At 45.8% G+C, this 26,548-nt stretch overlaps 1 protein-coding gene across 1 annotated transcript in view; it reads left to right on the forward strand.

Annotated features, from left to right (window-relative positions):
• Window positions 1–26,548, forward strand: part of LOC121539749 (latent-transforming growth factor beta-binding protein 2-like) — a 157,378-nt gene that overhangs the window by 27,538 nt on the left and 103,292 nt on the right. The window lies entirely within an intron of this gene.

Here is a 26,548-nt window from a genome sequence, read left to right on the forward strand (position 1 = left end):
TCATTGGACTGGACTAACATTGACTACCGATGCACATAGTGTGACAACTGGTCAGACTAGGCCCTCTCACAGCACATTCAGCTACTCTCAGAAAAACATTAATCAAACCAGAGAATGGCATCAGACTTTTGGCTTCGACAGCAGTCTATTTTTGTCGCAATTACTCTGGAAATGATACTGCCAACAATATTTTGTTTTTTCCTTGCTTAAGTACATTTTTAAGCCTGGAGGTCACTGCCAAATCTTCTGATTAAGGTTATGTTATGGTTTGAACTGTATTTCGGACTGAGGGTGTTGAAAGGTGTTGCTTGTTTGTGTCCATGACTGCTCAGGCCGCTTTTTTTGCTATGAATGGGATAGGTTTATCTTGTCAAATGCTTCTCTGCCTTGGATGACAGCCCAATGGTTTTCTAATCCTCATGCAGTTGTATAAAGTGCCATAATTAGTTTGAGCACTGAGGTCACCCTTCATTTTCAGCCAAAGTGTCATCTGGGTTTACGTTTATGGTCCAGTATGTTCTAATAGCGAGTGCCTTTTACGTAGTTATGTCACATCATATTTCTGTTTGTGTTATGGAATTACTCTGGCAAAACCCATCTGATGCCTGTAGTAGCTAGAAGTAACCCAAGTAAATGTTTTGGCAGATGTTTTCCTAAAACAGTTTTTCTCTTTTTTCACTTGCATTGTTTCTTAGTCACGAAATATCTTTAGTTTGTAATCAATACAAGGCGTGTGTCAGAAGTGCACAGTTGCTATGCATATGTTTGCTTTGATATTGATTTAGTGGACATATTTGCAGCCTGAGTCACAGATCTGGGGCAAATAAGAGAGCAAAACTGCACATTTGACATTACAAGAGGCAGACACCATTACTGAGTCACACACAACCTGGTGATGAGCAGCTTGATGTCTCTTGTCTCTAATGGAGCTGACTAACACATCTCAGCAGGTGCTGTTAATCTGAAGATGAGCCATTTCCTATTCCACAACACAAGGCTGCCCAGAGCCTGCCCCAACCTCTCAAATGAAAGCTTGTGGACGCGCTGGCAAACCCAGCCATTCAGAAAAAAGGGGATTTGAAGCCAGAAACAGGCCAAACTATGAGAAGTATAGAAAACAGTGTGTGTGGACATTTGGAAAATATTATTCATATAGCCCACTCGGAGAGTGGCAGCCCACATGAAAAAATATTACAGTTTACTATAGAATACTACAGTACTTACTATATAATTCTATAGTAAACTGTAGTATACTGTAGAGTACTATACTACACACTGTATTATCCCTCGATCATGTGTAGTACTTACTATAGAATGTTGCAGTATACTGTAGAATACTATAGTAAATGCTACAGTATTATCCGCTAAAAAAACACTCTGGTAAATACTACAGTAATGTCCGCAAAAACACTATAGTAAATACTACAGTATACTACAGTCCACAAAAACACTAAAGTAAATACTACAGTATACTACAATCCGCAAAAACACTACATTAATTACTATAGTATATACTATAGTTTTCTTTTACTAGAGTATTTATACTATAGTTAACTGTATACTACAGTAAATACTACAGTATTCACTGTAGTGTTTTTGCTCACGTTAGTCTGAAAAAACACTACAGTGAATACTATAGTATTTATGCCATAGTATACTATAGTATTTTTTCATGTGGGAGGTTCACATGTGTCTGTATTTTTAGGCTAGTAGAGAGCTGTTTCTCAGAAGATGTTTATGTGATTTATTCTGATGGTCCAGTTCTAGTGAGCAACATTCTCTGTTCGGGCTCTGTTGAAAGCAAGAGGTGGAACAATTTACCCCTGGATCATCAGTGGACCTGGGTCTTTGTCTTAGATTTCAGGTTTTGGTTGTGCTGTGGCCAGAGGTTTAGGAGCAATGTGAGGTCACTGATAGAGTGCAGAGTGGTGCCAAGCCCAAATTAACGAGTCAGGGGAGCCGCCTCTGCAAAGATTAGAACGTCCTGCAGGTTTTACCCCCTCTCCTCTCTTGGCTTGGAGAAAGGGCACAACATCCCCTGACCCCTGCCTCTGCCCCTGCCTCTCCTCTCCTGCCTCCAGCCTGTCCAGGCCTTTCCTGTTCTCCCTAAGAGGGAAGGTGTGAGGTATGTCTGGGAAACAGATTTGGGTGGTTATGCCAATAGCACCTTGTTATTGACTTGGCCTCTATTGCCTGTTGGGTTGTGCACAGACAACGGGGGCATTTTGTAGCGGCTTCAAGCAGAGCTGGGCTTAAGGTGGGCCAAGTTGGCCGGCAGTGATAAGGGCATGAGGAGTCGCCTGCCTGGCTGACGTGGAGCGGTTTGGGAATCCAGAAGGCCTGCTCTCCAGACCTGCCAGTTGGCCTCCCGGGGTAATGAAATCACCCTGTGTGCACTGTGTCAGCAGCAGATGGGGAAAACATACTGTATACTGTATTTCGTGAAGTGATTTGTCAACACTTGGGAATATCGGGACGGTCTGTAAGACATTCCAGTAAAACAGGTGTAGACTTTTGCTGCACTTAACTCAATTTACAGAAGGCCTGTGTAGAGTAGTCAGAGGCAAAACACAGGCCTTTTAGATTATTCATCAAACGGGAAAGAAAGTGTGTTCATGATGTTTGCAGATTACATGTTTTACCGTAACCATGCCCATAACATTCTGCATCAGGGTTTGTCACTGTTTCCACCTTTGTTGACTGGCTATCAACAGCAGGTGGAATGCTGAAGTCTTCACTGCAGCGGATGGACAGTTCCTTAGGAATGGCCCTGCCAGCAGGTGTCACTGACCGGTAGTCCTGTCACTTGGTGCCATGTTTGGGTTTGTGGCTGCCGCTGTCTAAGCAAAATGATGATGCCATATTAGTCATAATGGACCTCCTTTAGTCATAATTCGGCCTGCACTTCATTCACTTTAACACTATATGGGAAGGCTGTTATATCCATTCGATTACTCATTGTCTGTCAGACTCTGCTTGGCATTTGAAGTTGACTTGACTCACACAGGCAGAAATTCCCAGAGAGTGAGACACTTCAAATGTAATTTTACCAAACCCAAACGTGGAAAAATGTAAAAGGCAATCCTGTAGGATCAGATGTTTATAAAAATATGTTATTTCATGGTCACGCTAGCGAGGTCCCACTGTAAAGGGCCTCCAGCTCTCCAGCAGAGGAGGATGATGTTATTATTGTGGATAAACTGCAAAGTGAATAATCCTGCTGAATGTATCTAGCACATTTATGAGTGACAGTCCAGTCCTAAAACATGTTGGGATGGACAAAACATATGTTACTGTTGTCCTACTGTTAGCAGGGTCTGGGATCATGAGAACTTACTGTGTCCCCCCTGACACTCCCACTCTACTCCCCTACACTCCCACTCTACTCCCCTACACTCCCACTCTACTCCCCTACACTCCCACTCTACTCACCCACACTCCTACTCTACTCCCCTACACTCCCACTCTACTCCCCTACACTCCCACTCTACTCCCCTACACTCCCACACTACTCCCCTACACTCCCACTCTACTCCCCTACACTCCCACTCTACTCCCCTACACTCCCACTCTACTCCCCTACAGTCCCACTCTACTTCCCAACGCTCCCAGCCTCCACCATACTCCCCTCCATTTCCACCACACTCCTCCACACTCATACCCTACTCCACCTCACTTCAACTATACTCTCTCCCACTCTACTCCCCTACACTCCCACTCTACTCCCCTACACTCCCACTCTACTCACCCACACTCCTACTCTACTCCCCTACACTCCCACTCTACTCCCCTACACTCCCACTCTACTCCCCTACACTCCCACTCTACTCCCCTACACTCCCACTCTACTCCCCTACAGTCCCACTCTACTTCCCAACGCTCCCAGCCTCCACCATACTCCCCTCCATTTCCACCACACTCCTCCACACTCATACCCTACTCCACCTCACTTCAACTATACTCTCTCCCACCCTACTCCCCTTCATTCTGACCCTCCACCTATAGTGAACTGTGCGGACATCCCAGGGTCTGGCTAGGTCTAACGACAGGCTAGTGATTGCCAGGTCTCTGGGCCACTCTTACGCAGCCGCCAAATAAATAATCCATTCTGCCTTCATACCGTCCGCTGTCCGTCCCGTCTGTCACCCCTGCAGTGGGACCTGACAGAGGTTCAGCGTAACACAATATTTCCTGTGGGGGGCTTTGCTCAGCTTAAGTAGTGAAACTTCCTTCCCTGCCAGCATGAGATCCTGGTGGTCACAGCCAGTCTGTCAGCCCGTTTTATCAGGGTCAGGGCCAGCCGTAAACCGTTCCTCTCCAGGCCCAGCTGGATCGGTGATACAGAGCGGCATGGAGGACACATTCACTGCCTCCCCTGGGTCCTTCCTCTCTCCCTCTCTGACATCAGGCCTCCACAGGAAACGGGCCAGGCCAGGGGCAGAGCAGAGCAGGATGTGTGTGCAGCATGCACTCATCTCTCCAAAGGTGATTTCTCTTTGTGCTCCATGGTTACATAATCACACATGGAGGGAGGAGGAGGAGAGACCTGCATCCTACTGCAGGACATCCCAAATAACAATCTCTCCACATGTGCTAGCTTAACTGGACTAATAGAAATGTATGTGCTAACTGCAGGTAGCATTGTTGGAGCAGGTATTGCATTCAAAGCCAAATCTTTACTATAATTTACTACAAAAACACAATGGGAACCTTGCTGGGATCCATGCAGAGCTGTTTCACTTGTGGCAGCTTACTCATTCAGTCGTATCTTCTAACGCAGTGTTTCCCAACTCCAGTCCTCAAATAACCCCAACACTACACATTTTTAACTAATCATCAAGCCCCTCAATTAATTAAATCAGTATGTTTGTCCGGGGCTACAACAAAAATGTGTGCTGTTGGGGACTGGAGTTGGGAAACACTGCTCTAATGTATTGGAGCGATGTTACGGCCATAATTACCAATAAGTGAGTGATGGTGATATATTTATCTTACTGCAGACAGTAACTGTTTTCCTCATATCGGCCCACCTTTGTTGCTGGGTGACTAATAGGCCCAGTGGTTACAGAGCTTGTTGACTCGAGGCTTTACACTGACTCACACAGTCACTTCTCAGAGGAAGCTGTGGTCAGTGAGGGAGTCCTCCATGTTAATCATGGAACAGTCATTCCTTTTAACCTAACCTCAGACAGACCACACCACTCTCACTGCTGGAAGCTACTGTCAACATACCACCGTAGGTGTTTACGGAAGCTGCCAGAAAGTATTACTGTTCCCACATGAAAAAATACTATAGTGTATACTACTATATGGTTAGTGTTTTTACCGACTTTACTGTAGTATTCACTGTAATCCGCAAAAACCCTATAGTGAATACTGTAGTATTTACTGTAGTGTTTTTGCAGACTGTAATATACTGTAGTATTTACTGTAGTGTTTTTTGGGACATTACTTTAGTATTTAAGTGTTTTTGTTTTATTATCTTTGACATAGAAGTGGGGGGCTTTCTCCTATTGGAGAAATACTAAAAGAGCAAATGTTCCATAACGTGTAGGTAGGACAGGGTTATGATCAGAGAGTTCAGAGCTTCTGCTCTTTTCTATAACCATAGGGAACACAAAATATTGTCTATACTTGGCATGTAAGTTTCTCACTTACGTGTGGCACAAACTGGGATATGGGGGAGGGGAATGGGCAGGGTATATGCAAATTAAATACTGTAGTATTTACTACAGTTAAATTTTTTACATGTTTTTGCAGACTGTAGTGTTTTTGCAGACATCTCTGTAGTATTTACTACAGTGTTTATTTTGGGATAATACTGTAGTATTTACTACAAAATTCTATACTAAGGATTGTACTACACATGAACGAGGGATACTACAGTGTGTAGGATAGTATTCTACACTATACTACAGTTTACTACAGAATTCTAGATTAAGTACTGTAGTATTCTATAGTAAACTGTAGTATTTTTGATGTGGGTTGTTATGTGATATATCTGTAGTTGTTATTGTTGTAGAATTAGGAGCAGCGTGAGACATGGTAATAGCAGTAGGTTTGCTGGGAGGCCTAGTGATGGTAATATAGATGGTTTTTAGTACACAACACACTGACGTCAGGCACGGATGTGCGCGAATCAAGGATGCAGAAAGACCGCCATCCCATCTGCCCCCATTTAACATAGCCTACATTTATGTAGTTATTACTTTTAAATAAATAACAACTTTTTGGGGTTCTTATAAGCTTACAATGTTGTTTTGATTATTGCTTGAACAGTCGCTAAGATTATATTTGGTTGTCATTTTAGCAAAATACCTATTTTGGATGCAGCAATTGTTAGCTAGAAGGCTAACGGTCATTGACATAGACTGTAGCAAAAGTGAGCCAAAGAGCCATTTTACTGGTTGAAGTTGAAGTTGTTTTTAAGTATAATGCAGTTGATTTGTGATGATGACACGAACATGTTAAGCAGGACATTCATACGAGCCTTAAATTACAATTATAATCCAACAGTAGTGTGAAATGCACTCATAAGCAACATGTAAATGGCACTCTATGAGAACTCCCGTGTTCTGCCACCAACATGGCACGCATCGCTCTCGTTTACAAACACAGAAAGGGGTCTATTAGCAATAGTGGTGGAATGGCAGCTGTAATGTTGAAAGCAAGGAAATCCATTTTTTCTCATAACTACAGAGAAGGGAAAAAATGTCAAAGAGCAAATCCCATGGTAGCTTTAGTTTATGTCTCTGATACTCTTGACACTTTTAATCCTGTATGCTCTTTATGCTAAGCCATTCTGCCTGGGAAAGTTATCCTGCCATCTGGTAGTCAGCTATCCTAATCAGGGAGGAAGTACCAAGAGTCATCCCCTTGTCTCCAGATTCTGCAGCCAAAAGAGTATGCCTTGAGCTGGGGGAATAGAGGGCTATGGAGGGGGAGTTCGGACTCAGAGTGTAAAACTGTTTAACCTTTACCCATTTAAGTTCAATCTGTTCTTTCTGACCTCTGCAGGGATAGACTGTAGCGTGGGGATCCCTGATCTGTTTCACTAGTCTGGGTGTGAATGTGAACTTGAAAGAGGCCTGGGCAGGCTTAGTGTTCAGTGTTAGGGAGGGAGGGACAGGCTGTTTGTCTTTGTGCTGATGCTACAAACTTGACCTCTGGCTCAACCCTGGTCCCCAATGAGCACTTTCACTTGTGATGTGAATGGATAAGGCCATTGTGTTTCTCTGCTAACTCTGAATTATAGAATGTCACATGGCAAAGAGTGCAGACTGCTCTGGAGGCTACCTTTTCCTCACGTGAACCCTCGTGGGGCTTGGGATGGGACGGTGTGGGGATGTTTGGAATTGGTACATACCAGCTGCCATGTTTAAAGTTGCTTGTTTCTGCATGCTTGTTTGTGTGTTTATGTTGGTCTTTTATGGAAGAGCTGGTTTGTTGTATTTCAGTCAAAGTTGACATTTTACATGAAATTGAGGGAAACGAAAGAATGGGAAACATGAAATTAGAATGTTTTTGGTGATATTTACATGGCAATTATATAAGCATGTACTAACTACAGGGTGGGTATACAATGCTACATACAACTATTACAGGGTTAGATGACTGATTTGGGAGAGGGAGGTCAACTCAACACAAAGAAAGCAGCATTTAGCACAGACACAGTGATATTGGCAGAGTAAGACTATAGATCAGAGTCCCATGAGTGGTTGACTTCCTTGTCAGGCCACAAGAAACAAAGGTTCTTAGAAAGCTCTGCAGCACGGAACAGATATGGCTCTCTGTTCGCCAAGCTCTCTAGGGCCTCATCAGACACCCACTTACTGCCACAGTGCCGGCCCAGCCTGGCCCGGCCCGGCGGGCTGCAGGTCCCAAGCCAAATCCTAATCCAACACATCAACCAGCAGGCCTCTCTGATGCAGCTGTCATTGGCAGAGACAACAACAACAATTTCTGGGAAACAAAGTGTCCCTCCCTCACTGCAGTTCAGCATCCAGCACAACATTGGTCTGAGTTCCCATGATGGGGCTTGGTGTTGAAAACAGGAATTACCAGTATGGCTGTGCATGCATGGGACCAGTTAATCCAGGCAGTGGTCAGAGCACTGGATCCCTGGGGACTGAGGTCGTGTCTACACTTGACAGTTAAATGCGACTTCTGCTATCAGAATATGAAGATCACATTGAAAAGACGGGTCTAGACGCACAAAAGTCGCTTTGTGGTCATATTGTGTTCAGATCTGACTGACCACTTCAGGAGGTGGTCAGGGATGCATTGTGTGCAGATTTCTCCTCAGTCTGGACACAATCAGACTACCGAAAGCGCCTACAGTGGGCGACGTCATCAGCACTCCTCCCACAAGTCTCCAGAAACGTGTGTTTTGGGTCAGAGAGGCACCTTTTCATTATAACATTGGAGAAAATAAGTTTCTAGCGTGTGAGGAACGTGTTTGCTGGCCCCATAAATGCTAGCCAGCTAGCTAATATTTAGAATATATTTTTTTGGGGGGGCTAGAGTTACGCTAACCTGTTTGCAATCCCTTTAGCATTGCTTGCTAGCTTGCTGGCTAGCTACAGAAGTTAGCTGGCTAGTTAGCTACAGTAGTTAGCTACTGCCATCAGTTGTTGTTGTGTTATTATTATTTTGCCAATTCCACCGTTTGTAGAATGCATACTGCCATTTGAATATAGCGCAGGAAAAGGGAATCCGGACACAGGGTGGACACGGTGTAGACACATGACGCATTCGGAATTCCATGATTGTCAAGGCGTGCTGAAGGTGGGTGTGGTGTATGAATCATGCGCAGGACGCAGAGGCTCAGTCCAAAGGCTTTATTGCAATATATATAAAAGACAGAAGCACAATAAGCCCGAAGGCGAATACACGGCGCACACAGGCGACAAAACAAACGGCGCACAAACATGTGCAAAATAACCTCTCCAAAACACTGGAGGGAAAATGTAGCTCCAAACACGAAACAGAAGCGCAATCACACACAACGACAAGCACACACAACGAGAACTAAATAGGACACTAACGAGGACTAACAAGACACAGGTGTACAACATCCAGACAAAACCAAACGAACATGAAACATAGATCGGTGGCAGCTAGTACTCCGGGGACGACGACCGCGAAGCCTGCCCGAACCAGGAGGAGGAGCAGCCTCGGCCGAAACCGTGACAGTACCCCCCCTTGACGCGCGGCTCCAGCCGTGCGCCGACCCGGCCTCGGGGACGACCAGGAGGACGCGGAGCAGGGCGCGCGGGATGGTCCCGGTGGAACTCCGACAGGAGAGATGGGTCTAGGATGTCCCTCCGCGGCACCCAGCACCGCTCCTCCGGGCCGTACCCCTCCCACTCCACGAGATACTGGAGACCCCCATCCGGCGTCTAGAGTCCAAGATGGACCGAACGGTGTACGCCGGAGCCCCCTCGATGTCCAGTGGGGGCGGAGGAGTCTCCCCTATCTCATTGTCCTGGAGTGGACCAGCTACCACCGGCCTGAGAAGAGACACATGGAACGAGGGGTTAATATTCTTATACTCAACAGGTAGATGTAACCTATAACACACCTCGTTCAATCTTCTCAAGACTTTAAAGGGCCCCACAAACCGCCGACCCCAGCTTCCCGGCAGGGCAGGCGGAGGGGTAGGTTTCTGGTAGAGAGCCAGACTCGATCTCCGGGTGCGTACACCGGCCCCTCACTGCGGTGGAGATCAGCGCTCGCCTTGTGACGAAGGACGGCCCGCTGCAGGTGGACGTGGGCAGCGTTCCAAGTCTCTTCCGAGCGCCTCATCCAATCATCCACCGCAGGGGCCTCGATCTGGCTCTGCTGCCAAGGTGCCAGAACCGGCTGGTAACCTAACACACATTGGAAGGGGGTTAGGTTAGTAGAGGAGTGGCGGAGAGAGTTCTGGGCCATCTCGGCCCAGGGAATGTACCGTGCCCACTCCTCCGGCCGGTCCTGGCAATACGACCTCAGAAACCTACCCACATCCTGGTTGACATGTTCTACCTGCCCGTTACTCTCCGGGTGGTACCCTGAGGTAAGGCTAACCGAGACCCCCAAACGCTCCATGAACGCTCTCAAAACACGAGAGGTAAACTGGGGGCCTCGATCAGACACTATATCCTCGGGTACCCCGTAATGCCGGAAGACGTGGGTAAATAGGGCCTCAGCGGTCTGTAGGGCAGTAGGAAGACCCGACATAGGGAGAAGACGACAGGCCTTAGAGAACCGGTCCACAACGACCAGGATGGTGGTATTCCCCTGTGAGAGGGGAAGGTCTGTCACAAAATCCACCGAGAGGTGGGACCATGGTCGTTGTGGAACGGGCAGGGGTTGTAACTTACCCCTGGGCAGATGTCGGGGTGCCTTACACTGGGCACACACCGAGCAGGAGGAGACATAAACCCTCACATCCCTAGCCAAAGTGGGCCACCAGTATTTAGTGCTAAGGCAATGCACCGTCCGGCCGATACCCGGATGTCCAGAGGAGGGTGACGTGTGAGCCCAGTAAATGAGTCGATCCCCGAATCTCGAGCGAACGTACTTCCCGACCCTCAGGACACTGTGGAGGGCTGGGGTCGGTACGCAACGCCGCTCGATTTCGGCATCGACCTCCCACACCACCGGTGCCACAAGGCAAGACTCCGGTAGTATGGGAGTGGGCTCAACGGACCTCTCCTCCGTGTCATACCGCCGGGACAGCGCATCCGCCTTACCATTCTGGGACCCAGGGATGTACGTGATTTTAAATACGAACCTGGTGAGAAACATACTCCATCGAGCCTGGCGAGGGTTCAGTCTCCTCGCTGCCCGGATGTACTCCAGGTTCCGATGGTCAGTCAAAATGAGGAAAGGGTGTTGAGCCCCCCTCAAGCCAATGCCTCCACACCTTAAGGGCTTGAACTACAGCTAACAGCTCCCTGTCCCCAACGTCATAGTTACGCTCCGCCGGGCTGAGCTTCTTTGAGTAAAAAGCACAGGGGCGGAGTTTAGGTGGCGTGCCGGACCGTTGAGAGAGAACGGCCCCTATACCAGCCTCAGACGCGTCTACCTCGACCTGAAAGGGTAATGCGGGATCCGGATGCGCCAGCACCGGAGCCGACGTAAACAGGTCCTTCAGTCTCCTAAAGGCCCTGTCCGCATCGGCTGACCACTGCAGGCGCACCGGACCCCCCTTCAGAAGGGACGTGATGGGAGCTGCCACCTGTCCAAAACCCCGGATAAACCTCCGGTAGTAATTCGCAAAGCCCAAAAACTGCTGCACCTCTTTTACAGTAGTTGGGGTTTGCCAATTACGCACAGCGGACACACGATCCACCTCCATTCTCACCCCTGACGCGGACAACCGATAACCCAAAAAGGAGACCGACTCCTGGAAAAACAGACATTTCTCTGCCTTGACATATAGGTCGTGCTCCAACAGCCTCCTCAATACACGACGCACCAGGGTTATATGCTCGGCTCGGGTAGACGAGTACACCAGAATGTCATCAATGTACACGACCACCCCTTGTCCCTGCATATCCCGGAAAATGTCATCTACGAAGGATTGGAAGACTGATGGAGCATTCATCAACCCATATGGCATGACGAGATATTCGAAATGACCTGACGTGGTACTAAACGCTGTCTTCCATTCGTCACCCTCCCTAATGCGCACCAAGTTATACGCGCTCCTGAGATCCAGTTTTGTGAAAAACCGCGCTCCATGCAATGACTCCGTCATGGTCGCAATCAGAGGGAGTGGATAACTGTATTTCACAGTAATCTGATTGAGACCACGGTAATCAATGCACGGGCGCAACCCTCCATCTTTCTTTTTCACAAAAAAAGAAGCTCGAGGAGGCGGGAGAAGTGGAGGGCCGAATGTATCCCTGTCTCAAAGATTCGGCTATGTAAGTCTCCATAGCTTTTCTCTCCTCTTGAGACAAAGGATACACATGGCTCCGTGGGAGCGCTGCTCCTGCCTGGAGATCAATCGCACAATCCCCCTGTCTATGAGGAGGCAACTGCGTCGCCCTAGTTTTGCTAAACACGAGAGCTAAATCCCCATATTCAGGCGGAATGTGCAGTGCGGGCACTTGGTTTGGACTTTCCACCGAAGTCGCCCCCACGGAAACACCCAGACATCGCCCTCGCACTGAGCAGACCACCCATCGAGAGCCCTCTGTTGCCACGAAATAGCAGGGTTATGGGTGCTTAACCAGGGAATCCCCAGCACCACTGGGTACGCAGGAGAGTCGATCAGATACAGCTGTATAGTCTCCTCATGACCCCCCTGCGCACACATCCGAGTGGCACTGTGATCTCCCTGATCAACCCCCGACCCCAACGGGCGGCTATCTAAGGCATGAACGGGAAAAGGTTTGTCAACAGGTAGGAGAGGGATCCCTAACTCAAAACAAAACTTCCGATCAACAAAATTCCCAGCTGCGCCTGAATCTACTAGCGCCTTATGCTGGGAATGAGGTGCAACCTGTGGAAAACAAACAGGTATACAAAAGTGCGCAACAGAAAGCTCTGGGTAAGTGGGACGTCTACTCACCTGGGAGGCCCCCCAGTGCGTGGCCTGTTGTCTTCTCCCCCGGAGAACCCTCCCCAGCACCTGGCCGCAGTGTGCCCTCCACGACCGCACTTGGTGCAGGAGACAGGCCCCCTCGGGCTCCTCCTCCTCCGTTCTCTAGCGCCGGCACCCCCGAGCTCCATAGGGCTCGGCTCGGAGGTGCCGGAGGGCGGAATGGACGGACTCCCCTCGGGACGTCCACCGGGTGGCCAGCAGGGTGTCCAGACGGATGGACATATCGACCAACTGGTCGAAGGTAAGATGGGTATCCCTGCAGGCCAACTCACGTTGAACGCCCTCTCGTAGGCTACATCGAAAATGGTCGATGAGAGCCCGTTCATTCCACCCTGCATCCGCCGCTAGAGTCCGGTACTCTAGAGCGAACACCTGAGCGCTCCTCTTCCCCTGTCTCAAATGGACTAGACGCTCCCCCTGCCGCTTTGCCCTCAGGTGGATGGTCGAACACGGCCTTGAAGCGGCGGGAGAACTCGGCGTAGGTGATGGTGTTGGCGTCCATCTTCCTCCACTCGGCGTTAGCCCACTCCAACGCCTTGCCCGTGAGACAGGAGATGAGGGCGGAAACGCTCTCGTATCCCGAGGGCACCGGGTGTACAGTGGCCAGGTAGAGCTCCACCTGCAGGAGGAACCCCTGACACCCGGCAGCTGTTCCGTCATACGCCCTCGGGAGCGAGAGCCGAATCCCCCTGGGTTCCGAACCTGGGACTGGTGGACCGACCGATGGGGTGGGCAGGGTAGGTGGAGGTGTGGGTACCCTGCTGGCCTCCCATCGGTGCAAGGTGTTGATTACCTCCTGTAGAGCGGTCTCCAGTTGTCTTATCTGGCCCTCTTGCCCACGGAGATGCTCCTCGAGCGACACAGGCGTCACTGCCGATCCTGCTGATTCCATTAAGGTGTGTGATTCTGTCAAGGCGTGCTGAAGGTGGGTGTGGTGTATGAATCATGCGCAGGACGCAGAGGCTCAGTCCAAAGGCTTTAGTGCAATATATATAAAAGACAGAAGCACAATAAGCCCGAAGGCGAATACACGGCGCACACAGGCGACAAAACAAACGGCGCACAAACATGTGCAAAATAACCTCTCCAAAACACTGGAGGGAAAATGTAGCTCCAAACACGAAACAGAAGCGCAATCACACACAACGACAAGCACACACAACGAGAACTAAATAGGACACTAACGAGGACTAACAAGACACAGGTGTACAACATCCAGACAAAACCAAACGAACATGAAACATAGATCGGTGGCAGCTAGTACTCCGGGGACGACGACCGCCGAAGCCTGCCCGAACCAGGAGGAGGAGCAGCCTCGGCCAAAACCGTGACAATGATCAGAACTCTATGATCAGAATACTAAAGCTGCATGAACTGTCAAGTCTAGACACGGCCTGAGGCAGTGGAGCGCAACTTCCAGCTCCAAATATCGAACAATGTCAGCCTCTGGTCCTTGTTGAGCACTAGTTAGTTTATGGTGTGCTGCTCAATAGGTGATTACATACAGTACTAGTCAAAAGTTTGGACACACCTACTCATTCAAGGGTTTGTCTTTATTTTTTGCAATTTTCTACATTGTAGAATAATAGTGACGACATCAAAACTATGAAATAACACATATGGAATCATGTAGTAACCATAAAAGTGTTAAACAAATTAACAAAATATATTATATTTGAGATTCTTCAAAGTAGCCACCCTTTGCCTTGATGACAGCTTTGCACACTCTTGGCATTCTCTCAACCAGCTTCATGAGGTAGTCACCTGGAATGCATTTCAATTAACTGGAGTGCCTTGTTAAAAGTTAATTTGTGGAATTTCTTTCCTTCTTAATGCATTTGAGCCAATCAGTTGTGTTGTGACAAGGTAGGGGTGGATGACAGAAGATAGCCCTATTTGGTAAAAGACCAAGTCCATATTATGGCAAGAACAGCTCAAATAAGCAAAGAGAAACGACAGTCCATCATTACTTTAAGACATGAAGGTCAGTCAATCCGGAAAATCTCAAGAACTTTGAAAGTTTCTTTAAGTGCAGTTGCAAAAACCATCAAGGGCTATGATGAAACTGGCTCTCATGAGGACTGCCACAGGAAAGGAAGACCCAGAGTTACCTCTGCTGCAGAGGATAAGTTCATTAGAGTTGCCAGCCTCAGAAATTGCAGCCCAACTAAATGCTTCACAGAGTTCAAGTAACATACACATCTGTTCAGAGGAGACTGCGTGAATCAGACCTTCATGGTCGAATTGCTGCAAAGAAACCACTACTAAAGGACACGAATAAGAAGAAGAGACAATAAGAAGAAGAAACACGAGCAATGGACATTAGACCGGTGGAAATCTGTCCCTTGGTCTGATCAGTCCAAATGTGAGATTTTTGGTTCCAACCGCTGTGTCTTTGTGAGATGCAGAGAAGCTGAACGGATGATCTCCTCATGTGTGGTTCCCACCGTGAAGCATGGAGGAGGAGGTGTGATGTTGTGGGGGTGTTATGCTGGTGATACTGTCTGTGATTTATTTAGAATTCAAGGCACACTTAACCAGCATGGCTACCACAGCATTCTGCAGCGATACGCCATCCCATCTGGTTTGCCCTTAGTGAGACAATCATTTGTTTTTCAACAGGACAATGACCCAACACACCTCCAGGCTGTGTAAGGGCTATTTGACCAAGAAGGAGAGTGATGGAGTGCTGCATCAGATGACCTGGCCTCCACAATCACCCGATCTCAACCCAATTGAGATGGTTTGGGATGAGTTGGACTGCAGAGTGAAGGAAAAGCAGCCAACAAGTGCTCAGCATATGTGGGACCTCCTTCAAGACTGTTGGAAAAGCATTCCAGGTGAAGCTGGGTGAGAGAATGGCAAGAGTGTGCAAAGCTGTCATCAAGGCAAAGGGTGGCTACTTTGAAGAATCTAAAATATAACATTTCTTTTGATTTGTTTAACACTTTTATGGTTACTACATGATTCCATATGTGTTATTTCATAGTTTTGATGTCTTCACTATTATTCTACAATGTAGAAAATAGTAAAAATAAAGAAAAACCCCTTGAATGAGTAGGTGTGTCCAAACTTTTGACCGGTACTGTACATATCTGACGTATGGGTCCCTCACTGAAAAATATAATTTATCACCGGTTCTTGTTTCCATATGTCGGAAAACGATTTCTGCTGGCCTTTTTTGCTGTTTTTAGGTCATTCATGGCTGTGCATGCATGGGACCAGTTAATCCAGGTAGAGATCAGAGAGCTGGATCCCTGGGGACTGAGGCAGCGGAGCGCAACTTCCAGCTCAAAATATCTAACAATGTCAGCCTCTGGTCCTTGGTGAGCACTAGCTAATTTATGGTGTGCTGCTCAATAGGTGATTACATACATATCTGACATGTGTGGGTCCCCCACTGATAAATATAATTTATCACTGGTTCTTGTTTCCAGATGTCAGAAAATGATTTTTGTTGGCCTTTTTTGCTGTTTTTAGGTCGTTCTCAGTATAAATAAATGTTTTGTATTGCTTTTAAATTAACTTCCTCGGGCTGTATCAAAATCCCCTTCATCAGCCTTCTTGTTTGTGTACCTGCTAAGCTTAAAGGGCCAATCAGCAGTTGAAACAATAACAAAGTGTTTTCCCCGCCACTGTTTCCGTAAAAAGCTGAAAGATGGGGCTGGAGAAATGTAATCACTCTCAAATTCATATACAGACCTATGGATGCAAGGACTGACCATCCAAGATATCAACATTATAGTTTTAACCATGTTTTGAGGCTATACAGTGTTTGTTTACATGTATATTTTGGGTTAGGATGGAGAACGACAGTTTAACTAAGCTCATGAGGCATTTATACGTTATATTCTTCAATGGGTACATATCATTAAAGGTAGACTCAGCAATATGGATCAGCAAAATCAAGAGACATTAATCATCACGGTCACTGGTACAGTCTAGAAATACACTACATGATGAAAAGTATGTGGACACCTGCTCGTCGAACATCTCATTCCAAAATCATAGGCATTAATATGGAGTTGGTCCCCCCTTTGCTGCTATAATGGACTCCACTCTTCTGGGAAGGCTTTCCACTAGATGTTGGAACATTGCTGCGGGGACTTGCTTCCATACAGCCACAAGATCATTACTGAGGTCGGGCACTGATGTTGGGCGATTAGGCCTGGCTCGCAGTTGGCGTTCCAATTCATCTCAAAGGTGTTCGATGGGGCTGAGGTCAGGGCTCTGTGCAGGCCAGTCAAGTTATTCCACACCGATCTCGACAAACCATTTCTGTATGGACCTCGCTTTGTGCATGGGGGCATTGTCATCCCCAAACTGTTGCCACAAAGTTGGAAGCACAGAATCATCTAGAATGTCATTGTATTCTGTAGCGTTAAGATGTCCCTTCACTGGAACTAAGGAGCCTGACCCATGAAAAACAGCCCCAGACCATTATTCCTCCTCCACCAAACTTTGCAGTTGGCACTATGCATTCGGGCAGGTGGCGTTCTCCTAGCATCCACCAAACCCAGATTCGTCCATTCGACTGCCAGATGGTGAAGTGTGATTCATCACTCCAGAGAACGTGTTTAGACTGCACCAGAGTCCAATGGCAGCGAGCTTTACACCACTCCAGCCGACGCTTGGCATTATGCATGGTGATCTTAGGCTTGTGTGAGGCTGCTCGGCCATGGAAACCCATTTCATGAAGCTCCCGACGAACAGTTCTCATGCTTACGTTGCTTCCAGAGGCAGTTTGGAACTCGGTAGTGAGTGTTTCAACCGAGGACAGACAATTTTTACGCACTACGTGCTTCAGCACTCGGCAGTCCCATTCTGTGAGCTTGTGTGGCCTACCACTTTGCGGCTGAGCCGTTGTTGCTCCTAGAGGTTTCCACTTCACTTACAGTTGACCGGGGCAGCTCTAGCAGGGGGGCAGAAATTTGACAAACTGACTTGTTGGAAAGGTGGCATCCTATGACGGTGCCACGTTGAAAGTCACTGAGCTCTTCAGTAAGGCCATTCTACTGCCAAGGTTTGTCTTAAGAGATTGTGGCTGAAATAGCCGAATCCATTAATTTGAAGGGGTGTCCACATACTTTTGTATATATAGTGTAGATGCAGAAAGTGTGCAGCATAGTGGGTCAATTTCCGCAACAACTACGAGCGTTGAAGCGTGAGTCTACCTTTATTTATAAGTCCAAAAATGGATGTAGCAGCTGCTGATTGAAAACCTACGAAGATCTGACATTTCAGAGCAAAACCATGCTTTTATGTTATTAGGACTTGGCATCACAGAACACCTCTTCCTGCTTAGCTGTCTCGCTATAATTTGGTAAATTAATTATCAGAGCGACTGTAATATGTTGGAGAGGTTTGAATGGCCTCTCAGTTTTGCATGTCTTTTGGTCCTCTTCCCTGAACCATACAAACCACAGGCCTCTGTTCCCCTCCCATCCTGTCCAGGCACAGCTCTCTGGCCTGCTTCTCACAGCCTCACACTGCTCACGCGCTCTGGAAATTGATGGACTGGCGAGGGGGTCACATAATATGGCCCCCTAGGTGGGATTTAACAACAGTTTATTTCACAGCTTTTTGGCCAGAAGTATACCGGCCAGAAATATAGTGGACAAAAATATAGCGGACAGAAATATAGCGGACAGAAATATAGCGGACAGAAATATAGTGGACAGAAATATAGCGGACAGAAATATAGCGGACAGAAGTATAGTGGACAGAAATATAGTGGACAGAAATATAGTGGACAAAAATATAGTGGACAGAAATATAGTGGACAGAAATATAGCGGACAGAAATATAGCGGACAGAAATATAGTGGACAGAAATATAGTGGACAAAAATATAGTGGACAGAAATGTAGTCATTCACTCGCACACAGAGCATCTGTGGACCTTGTTGGAATCAAGTTTAGAAAAAGTATATTCTGAAAAATGAAGTAAAAGGGTTACAGTTCTATGTGGTTAGCACCTAAATCAAACCCATTATAGTACCTTGTGGAGAGGAGATAGGACTGTGCTGTGCTCTCTCTCCTACCTCTGGAAGGCACAGTTTGTCCTCTGATTTAAGCCCTGTCCCCTGCGGCACATAAAGGCTGAGGTAGGAGTTGGCATGGAGTTACTTCAATACATCTCACTGATTTAATCTAACTCTTTTCTAATTCATTGTGCCCAGGCGACGGCTGCTACCAACAGGATTCCTGGAAGGCTAGACAGGGGGAACATGATTTAATCCAGCATCTACGGCTGGTGTGATCCGCTCTGTGACGCACCCAGATTTTCATGAGGGGAAAATAATCTGCCAGGAGCCACAATTAGCCAAGCCATAATGACTCGAGATGCTATCAAAGCACAATAGGCCAATCTGGGCTTGATGTTTGGCCCTGTGCAACTATGTAACGAGAAGACCCAGCACTCTCCCCTGTTCTGTGGTTAGAACACAATGTCCACTAACCAGGTGTTTTTTTCTTATGAGATGGGACCAACAATAGCACTAATGTGCAGTGTGGTTGGTTGCATGCATATACTCCAGAGAAAATACCTCAGAGTAACATCTAATTACAGGAGACAGGGTTGTTTAGGGATTCATCAAAAACATTGGAAAAACACATAGACATGTGTTGTAAGATTTGTTACTTGAATTGTAGTCGTCCTGGGTTTGAGAATGTGTGTGGATTACAGGGGATAGAGGGAGGTATTTTCTCTGAAGTGCAGCCATGGTAGATGTTCAACATCACTGTTCAGGCTGCTTCCAACATGGAGGTCAGTGGTACAGTTTCTATCTGCATAGCGATGTGTAATTTATTTTAACAGTTTGTTGGCGCTTTTTAATGTGGTGCCGATCTGCGGCCAGGAGAGGGAGAAACTCCAATAAAACCCTCAGTTAGCTTCCTCAACTGCTCTTTTGCTGCTCCCATACAAAAAGGCTTTTGGATAATGTTGTAATGAGAGCTCGCTAGAGAACGCTCCTCGTGTCCCCCTGTGTCCTCGCTCCTGATTGAATCCACATGTATCTGGTCAAATGTTACTACATGGTAAATTGATAATGAGGACATTGTCTTCTTACATCCCGTGAAGTAAGATCGAGGCAGATGTCAATAAACATGAATCGCTAAAGCCTGTCTGTAAAGGAACAACTGATAAGGTTTTATGACATTTTTGGATGAAGATGTAATGTTTGGTTGACATACAGAGAAGCTACAGTGTAGGAGCAACAGCTCAGCGCCAGTTCTGAAAACAGGCCAATGTTTTTTTTCTCCCCAAGCCTTCACTTTACACCACAACCCAGCAAATACGTAGAGCCCGGTTTACACGACTGACCACCACAGATTAAACCTTCACAGAGGCTATAATTATAGGTCAGGCTTTGATGTGACAGATACTCCTGGGTTATTTTAAGTTTTCCAATGAACACCAACGTTTCCGCGGCTCACTGAATTGTCCATGTTGCCATGAGGAAGAAGCTACAACAATACATGAAATAAGCCCAGTGCTGTCAGGGTATCATCTTTATTATAGCCTGTTCAGCGTCAAGCTTTGAGGTCTTATTGAAAGGAGCACAGAGAGACCTCAATGCACCCACTGCGAATTGTCTCTAGAAAAAAGCCAGGGAAATGAGATCTGCCACTGGAGCTGTGGTTGACCACTGAGGGGGCAGCTGTGCTGCTATGTGAGTAATAGAAGATTAATGCTTTCACAACCCCCAGCCACCTCTCTTCTCACTGCTTCCCAAACCACCCAACTGAATCTACAATGAATTTCCAGACAAATAAGAGATATATGTACATGTATCAGTTTTCTTATAAGATGTGGGTTGATGGAGATGGGGTAGAATTATTTCAAACCTGATCTAATGTGAACATGGATAATTTAAAAATAACATTGTTTCTGAAAATGCCATGTTTAAATTCCTGTGTGCTGATCAAACCTTGTAATTTGAAAGCTTATCTGATATGAAATCCTATTTTGAATGGCGAGGTTCAGAGGATTGCATTCTACAGAAAGATGATAGCATCTTGACGGACAGTCTGGAAAGGTTCCTATGTATTCTAGTTTCACGGTTGTTCCTTTTTGGAACATTATGGACATTCAAAAAACAAATATTTAAAAAACATTTGTCACATGCTTCGAAAACAACAGACTTATGGGTATTTTTCCAACAATGCAGAGTTAAAGATAAAATAGAAATAGTGACACGAGGAATACGTACACAGTGAATAACAAATAACAATAACGAGTAAAAAATAACATGACAATATACGGTGAGCTCCAGTACTGAGGTGATATGCAGGGGTACGAGGTCATTGAGGTAGTTACACTGAGTATACAAAACATTAAGAACACCTGCTCTATCCATGACATAGACTGACCAGGTGAATCCAGGTGAAAGCTATGATCCCTTAATGATGTAATTTGTTAAATCCACTTCAATAGTGTAGATGAAAGGGAGACAGGTTTAAGAAGGATTTTTAAGCATTGAGACAATTGAGATATGGATTGTTAATGTGTGCCATTCAGAGGGTGAATGGGCAAGACAGAATATTGAAGTGCCTTTGAACAGGGTATGGTAGTAGGTGCCAGGCTAACCGGTTTGTGTCAAGAACTGCAACACTGCTGGGTTTTTCAGGCTCAATAGTTTCACGTGTGTATAAAGAATGGCCCACCACCCAAAGGACATCCAGCCAACTTGATACAACTGTGGGAAGCATTAGAGTCAACATGGGCCAGCATCCCTGTGGAACGCTTTCGACACCTTGTAGAGTCTATGCCCCGATGAATTAAGGCTGTTTTGAAGGCAAAAGTGGTGCAACTCAATATCAGGAAGGTGTATGTACATACAGTGCCTTCAGAAAGTATTCAGACCTCTTGACTTTTTCCACATTTTGTTAGGTTACAGCCTTATTCTAAAATTGATTAAATAAAAAACTAATCCTCAGCAATCTACACACAATAACCCAATAATGACAAAGGGAAAACAGAAATACCTTATTTACGTAAGTATTCAGACCCTTTCCATTGATCATCCTTGAGATGTTTGTACAGCTTGATTGGAGTCCACCTGTGGTAAATGTATTTGATTGGATATGATTTGGAAAGGCAGACACCTGTATATATAAGGTCCCACAGTTGACAGTGCATGTCAGAGCAAAAACCAAGCCATGAGTCGAAGGAATTGTCCATAGAGCTCCGAGACAGGATTGTGTCAAGGCACAGATCTGGGGAAGGGTACTAAAACATTTCTGCAGCATTGAAGGTCCCCAAAAACACAGTGGCCTCCATCATTCTTAAATGGAAGAAGTTTGGAACCACCAAGACTCTTCCTAGAGCTGGCCGCCCGGCCAAACTGAGCAATCTGGGGAGAAGGGCTTTGGTCAGGGAGGTGACCAAGAACCCGATGGTCACTCTGACAGAGCTCTTGAGTTCCTCTTTGGAGATGGGAGAACCTTCCAGAAGGACAACCATCTCTGCAGCATTCCACCAATCAGGCCTTTATGGTAGAGTGGCCAGACGGAAGCCACTCCTTTGTAAAAGGCACATGACAGCCCGCTTGGAGTTTGCCAAAAGGCACCTAAAGGACTCTTAGACCATGAGAAAAAAGATTCTCTGGTCTGATGAAACCAAGATTGAAATCTTTGAAATTAATGCCAAGCATTGCGTCTGGAGGAAACCTGGCACCATCCCTACGGTGAAGCATGGTGGTGGCAGCATCATGCTGTGGGGATGTTTTTCAGTGGCAGGGACTGGGAGACTAGTCAGGATCGAGGCAAAGATGAACGGAGCAAAGTACAGAGAGGTCCTTGATGAAAACTTGCTCTAGAGCGCTCAGGACCTCAGACTGGGGTGAAGGTTCACCTTCCAACAGGACAACGACCCTAAGCACACAGCCAAGACAACACATGAGTGGCTTCTGGACAAGTCTCTGAATGTCCTTGAGTGGCCCAGCCAGAGCCCGGACTTGAACCCGATCTAACATCTCTGGAGAGACCTGAAAATAGCTGTGCAGCAACGCTCCCCATCCAACCTGACAGAGCTTGAGGGGATCTGCAGAGAAGAATGGGAGAAACTCCATTCTGTGCCAAGCTTTTAGCGACAAACTGGAATTAAACCAGACTAAGTCAGTGGCACAGATGGAACTATCCAAGCAGAAGATACATCTTCAAATGTTGATATTTGGTTGCGTTGACAACCAAACACAATTCAATATCACTTTTGAAATACAATAAATAGCCTATTAACTTGTCGACAACTGAAGTGAACAATAATATGTTGGATTCACGTCTCCAACTCAACCAAAAATACAAGTTAAAGAATGAGATTAAGCCAGTGGCTCAGATGGAACTATGCAAGCAGTAGATAGGCCTACATCCAATGTTCCCTCTAAGCTGTGCGCGTGTGCGCAGCTCCTCCGGGACTGCCGCGCAGAAGAAATATCATCCCGCTGCAGAGAAGCACGAGATTGAACTTCACTCAACTTTCTAGTTTTCCCCTTTAGTTAACACTATCAACGTTTCCCTTTACTGTGTGAATTGTGATCGAATCAACGCAATACTAGCCACTTTCAATGCAATATACTGAAAACAAAACAAACTATGCAAGTGATTTTCTTGTAGGCAGAACACATCGGAGCAGGATTCTATTGCATTGACACGCACAACTCAGGCCCATACTCTACACAGACCGGTGCGCCATAACCAATCAGAGCTGCAGTATCCCTATATGCAAATAGACCATTGCCATATATGGATACAGTGGGGAGAACAAGTATTTGATACACTGCCGATTTTGCAGGTTTTCCTACTTACAAAGCATGTAGATGTCTGTAATTTTTTATCATAGGTACACTTCAACTGTGAAAGACGGAATCTAAAACCAAAATCCAGAAAATCACATTGTATGATTTTAAAGTAAATAATTAGCATTTTATTGCATGACATAAGTATTTGATCACCTACCAACCAGTAAGAATCCCGGCTCTCACAGACCTGTTAGTTTTTCTTTAAGTAGCCCTCCTGTTCTCCACTCATTACCTGTATTAACTGCACCTGTTTGAACTCGTTACCTGTATAAAAGACACCTGTCCACACACTCAATCAAACAGACTCCAACCTCTCCACAATGGCCAAGACAAGAGAGCTGTGTAAGGACATCAGGGATAGAATTGTAGACCTGCACAAGGCTGGGATGGGCTACAGGACAATAGGCAAGCAGCTGGTGAGAAGGCAACAACTGTTGGCGCAATTATTAGAAAATGGAAGAAGTTCAAGATGACAGTCAATCACCCTCGGTCTGGGGCTCCATGCAAGATCTCACCTTGTGGGGCATCAATGATCATGAGGAAGGTGAGGGATCAGCCCAGAACTACACAGCAGGACCTGGTCAATGACCTGAATAGAGCTGGGACCACAGTCTCAAAGAAACAATTAGTAACACACTACGCCGTCATGGATTAAAATCCTGCAGCGCACGCAAGGTCCCCCTGCTCAAGCCAGCGCATGTCCAGGCCCGTCTGAAGTTTGCCAATGACCATCTGGATGATCCAGAGGAGGAATGGGAGAAGGCCATGTGGTCTGATGAGACAAAAATAGAGCTTTTTGGTCTAAACTCCACTCGCCGTATTTGGAGGAAGAAGAAGGATGAGTACAACCCCAAGAACACCATCCCAACCGTGAAGCATGGAGGTGGAAACATCATTCTTTGGGGATGCTTTTCTGCAAAGGGGACAGGACGACTGCACCGTATTGAGGGGAGGATGGATGGGGCCATGTATCGCGAGATCTTGGCCAACAACCTCCTTCCCTCAGTAAGAGCATTGAAGATGGGTCGTGGCTGGGTCTTCCAGCATGACAACGACCCGAACACACAGCCAGGGCAACTAAGGAGTGGCTCCGTAAGAAGCATCTCAAGGTCCTGGAGTGGCCTAGCCAGTCTCCAGACCTGAACCCAATAGAAAATCTTTGGAGGGAGCTGAAAGTCCGTATTGCCCAGCGACAGCCCCGAAACCTGAAGGATCTGGTGAAGGTCTGTATGGAGGAGTGGGCCAAAATCCCTGCTGCAGTGTGTGCAAACCTGGTCAAGACCTACAGGAAACGTATGATCTCTGTAATTGCAAACAATGGTTTCTGTACCAAATATGAAGTTCTGCTTTTCTGATGTATCAAATACTTATGTCATGCAATAAAATGCAAATTAATTACTTAAAAATCATACAATGTGATTTTCTGGATTTTTGTTTTAGATTCCGTCTCTCACAGTTGAAGTGTACCTATGATAAAAATTACAGACCTCTACATGCTTTGTAAGTAGGAAAACCTGCAAAATCGGCAGTGTATCAAATACTTGTTCTCCCCACTGGATGTACCATTCACTTTGACCTGGACTTTGTTTACACCGTGAGTGGTCGCGAGTAGATGCGCTTGTTTTGATATCAAAGCAAGAGCTGCATGTAGCCACGTGTGTACATTTGTTCATATTCTTTGCTAGTAAGTGAGTTATTACGTTTCAAGTTTCAAGCCCAGTTATAGCTAATTTCTAGTCAGCAATGGGGAAGTGGTTGCTTCCTACAAGAGCACAAAACGTGTGCCTTTCTAGCCACCTTTGAAAAGCATGTCAGGTAAAGAGCTTGTCTTAAAGGGGCAGTGTTGTATTTTGAGGCAGGCTGAAATAAGCTAAGTAGCCAATAGGCAGAGGGTAGCATAATTTGTCTGATTCTCTATAATAATGGTATGGGAATAATAATGACTTTTATTTTGTAAAGTGGTTTCTTGCATAAAAAAACAACATTTTCAGTTAACTTCTTGTCTGAAGGACAAGTGGATAAACAGGTTAATGTCAAGCCTTACATGTTTTTTTAAAAGGTCTCATGGAATGTAAGCTTACATTGACCACCACACATTGGCTGCTACTGTAGGCTGAATGATAGAACAGCTATTTCCATGTTAAAATGTTATGGGATGCATTTTCTCCATAGTTTTTTTATGGTAGGCTACTTTGATAGGCCTACATTATGATCAAATAGCCACAGTAGCCTACTTGGCCACTGTTATAACTGTAACTTAAAGCGGGTACAGCCTCAGTGTTCACAGTAAACACGCGCCAGAAGTTTCACAGAATTTTCACAACATTCAAGTTTAACCTCAGCAGACCTGAAATTTGTTCAGTGCCTAAAAAAATTAGAGGGGACATTGCCTACATCTCCTTTAAATGTTGATATTTGGTTGCGTTGTCAACCAAACACAATTCAATTTTAGTTTTATAATACAGTAAATAGCTTAAAATTAAGGCTATCATACAAACTTTAAAATGTGTAACATCCATGGCCACATTTTGAGGTTTCTGTAACTATAAATCTTCTAATGTAATCATATAAAGTGTGCATGTTCAAGATAACATGGTCGTTGCAGGTCTGTGGAGATTTTCACAATTGCTGTAATAACCCACACAGAATCTTAAACAGCATTGATCACATGCACAATGTACTTTTAATGTAATCTCAACTGCAATCCAGGTCATTTGATTCTGCTAATAGATGAAGCACAGCGATAACACATGAATCTGACATTGTATTTCCATTTGAACTTCGCTGTGCTTTTAAATGGTTGAAAGCATAGTGATAACACATTGGAAATTCAACTATCTTTTGGCTCTTTTTGAGTGGGTGAGTATAAGTTGTAATTGGTCAATGTCTCAACCAAATATTACCCATATCCACGTTGAAATGACATAGTGTGGCCAGTGGGAAGCTTACAGTAAAGAATTACAAAGTTCACTGTTCAAACGCATTCTCACAATACACCCATAAATCGTCTCTACTTTAATTGCCAAAAAAAGGGTGTTTACAATGACTGTCTAGTACAACGTTATCACTGTTGAAGCCACAATCTGTGAAATTCAATAACAATTAGCCCATTTGCCAGTTTACTGTTGTTCCTCCAAATTAGTCTGATGA

Source organism: Coregonus clupeaformis, chromosome 25 (assembly GCF_020615455.1).
Source record: "Coregonus clupeaformis isolate EN_2021a chromosome 25, ASM2061545v1, whole genome shotgun sequence".
NCBI classification, from domain to species: Eukaryota; Metazoa; Chordata; class Actinopteri; order Salmoniformes; family Salmonidae; genus Coregonus; species Coregonus clupeaformis.